This window comes from Mus pahari, chromosome X (assembly GCF_900095145.1).
Source record: "Mus pahari chromosome X, PAHARI_EIJ_v1.1, whole genome shotgun sequence".
Taxonomy (NCBI): Eukaryota; Metazoa; Chordata; class Mammalia; order Rodentia; family Muridae; genus Mus; species Mus pahari.
Genome location: NC_034613.1, coordinates 49,413,434 through 49,416,390, shown reverse-complemented (window position 1 = coordinate 49,416,390; position 2,957 = coordinate 49,413,434). Strand labels below are relative to the sequence as shown.

Here is a 2,957-nt window from a genome sequence, read left to right as displayed (position 1 = left end):
TTTTCACTTCCTTTTCCTCACTCCAACCCCCCCCATATATTCTTCCATGATCTCTTTCAAATCTATGATCCCTTTTTCATACATTTCTGTTAAATGCATACATTTTATGTATGGACATATATATTGCTAAATATGTCCTGCTCAGTCTATGCCCTTCCATGGAACTATTTCTCCTACTTTCAGCATCCCCTATTAACAGGTAATTCTGTGTGTAGGTTTGAGCTCTCCAGGGCTTTCCCATGTCTATTGGTGATTTCCCTGTTCAGCTAATATTTAGGCAGTCATGTTGGTGAAACTTTATGGGTATAGCTTCTGGCATTACTAGGAAGCTTAGAGTATTTTTAAAAGATCAAAGATGACATGAAGGACACAAAAGCAGAGGAGTGGAGTAAGTAAATCTGTTCAGGACCTAGAAAAGGCAGTCGGGAAAGTGGACTAAATGGTCAGTAATTTGGATAAGAATTTTTAAAATTGCAAAAAGAATATTTAGACTGTTAAAAAAAAAAGACCAAGCAAAACTGCTAGAAATGATAAGAGTAAATGAGTCAAACAAAAGGATAATGGCAAGCAATATCAAAAGACAAGATCAATCAGAAGAAAGGATGGGAGACAAGGTCAAGTCAGTAATACATTACATTTAGACATAGATTAAAAATTTGATCATGGAAAACTTCTAAGAATCTGGTATATATTTGACAAATCAAACCAAGGAAGAAAGCAGTAGAAAATCAACTAGAATATAGACTAAAACCGTATAGTCCAGAAGCATTCAGACATAAGCAGATAGATGTAATCAGGAAATAATGTCTCTGGGATATATCGCAGTCAAACTGTCAAAACCACAAAGCAAAAAAAAAAAAAAACCTGCTAATAAATGCTGGAAGGTAAAAATATATAAACTCTCTTATAAAGGCAACTACAGCAGAATACCATCAGATTTATTTTTAAATCAGTAATTCAAAAAAAAAATACAAGAAACTAAAACCATAAAATTTTATACTTCAAGAGGTGAAAGTAGCCAGGCAGCTGTGGTGTAAACCTTTAATCCCAGCACTTGGGAGGCAGAGGCAGGCGGATTTCTGAGTTCGAGGCCAGCCTGGTCTACAGAGTGAGTTTCAGGACAGCCAGGCAGCCAGGGCTACACAGAGAAATGCTGTCTCAAAAAAAAAAAAAAAAAGAAAGAAAAAAAAGAAAGAAAGAAAGAAAGAAAAGAAAAGAAAAGAAAAGAAAAGAAAAGAAAAGAAAAGAAAGAAAAGGAAAACAAGAAGTGAAAGTAAATAATCCCCAACCAATATTGCAATAGACAGCAAATTTAATTTTTCAAGTTAATAAAGAAGTAATAACACATCTTTTTCCTCTTTGGACATCTAAAGGCAAGATGGGTCCCAAATGGCTCTCCTGGAGTCATTCAGGGAAGTTCAGCCAGGGTTCTTGCTCTTGCCACATCTGTTCTAGCCACCATGGTCTGATCCAGAAATAGAGAATGAGCATGTGTTGTCAGTGTTTCCGTAAGTAAACAAAAGATATAGGCTTCATTCAGTTGGACTAAGTAACCTTGAATGGATTATTTAAGACTGTCTACCCAGTGAAACTGGTCATGCTAGTCTTTGTACAGAAAATAAAAGATGTAAAGACCCCCCCAAAAAACGAAGTAATAATATTTCAACACAAACATAAAGTAAAGCAATTTGTAACAACCAAGCCAGCACTTCAGAAAACATTTAAAAGAAAACTATACACAGAGGAAGAAGGAAGGCCATCTAAATCACAAAGTCACAGAAAAGAATACATGGCATTGGGAAAGATGAGCAAATGAAAGCTGGGAATGAATCCACTTTTATTTACCACAGTATATCCACAACTCTAATCCAATCAACCAGAACAACCATGAAATCATAAGAATTAGGAAACCCTTTTTAATCATAACCTTGAATACAAATAGTCTCAACTAACCATTTAAAAGACTCAGGTTCACTGGGATTTAAAATACATAGCAGCAATCACCTGTGATGGTACATGAATTCAACCCCAGCACTCAGAGATAGAGGCAGAAAGATGTATTTGAGGTCCAGCCTAGCCAGGACTACACAGTGAGACCCTGTTACAGAAACAAGAGCTAAAGGATAGAAATAAGTCTACTAAGAAAATGGTAGCTGAAATTGAGCTGCATAGTTAGTCTGTTTTCTGATAAAATATACCTTAGGCCAAAATTAGCCAGAAGAGATTTTTTTAATAGACTGCTATACATTAATAAAAGTAAGGGAGTAATTCACCAAGAAAATATAGCAATTTAAAATATATGTGCACCAAATGTTGGTTTTTCCAGTTTTATAAAAGAACATCTAGAAAACATGAAAGGTCAGGTAAAGGCACTAATACTCCATTATCAAATTTATAAGTAACTCAACAAGGAAACTTCAGAGTTCAATTTTACCATGGAACAATGAGATTTAACAGATATCTACAGAAAACTCTATCTAACAAATATGGAATACATATTCTTTACAACATCTCCTGGAACCCTGTCTAAACTGATCATATTATATGCCACAAAGCAGCCCTTAACATGTACTCATTCAAACAACTGGTTCTTTGAAAATACAAACAAACCTAAAAGTCCCCAGTCAAAGTTACCAGAAAGAAAGACGAGGAAATCCTAATGAAATTAGATCTGATGGTGGAAATATTAACATCATTCTAATGAAATCCAGAGAAAATGGTTCAGGGGATAGTCAAAAATTTGTATTTCAAAAAAATGAAATAAAGTCATAAGTCTTAGACCTACAAAATGAAATTAATAAAATATTAAAATCTTAACAAACTCAATAATGATACTGAAGCATAAATCAAGTGTCCTTACAAAGCAAATTTACTGCTGAAGAAAGAGATTGAAGAAGAACTAGAAGATGCAGAGATTTCCCATGCACATGGATTGGAAGAATTAAAATCATGAAAAT

At 34.3% G+C, this 2,957-nt stretch overlaps 1 pseudogene; it reads left to right on the top strand.

Moving 5' to 3' along the window:
• Positions 1-1,378: 1,378 nt before the first annotated feature.
• Positions 1,379-1,549, top strand: LOC110314294 (annotated as a pseudogene).
• The last annotated feature ends 1,408 nt before the right edge of the window (positions 1,550-2,957 follow it).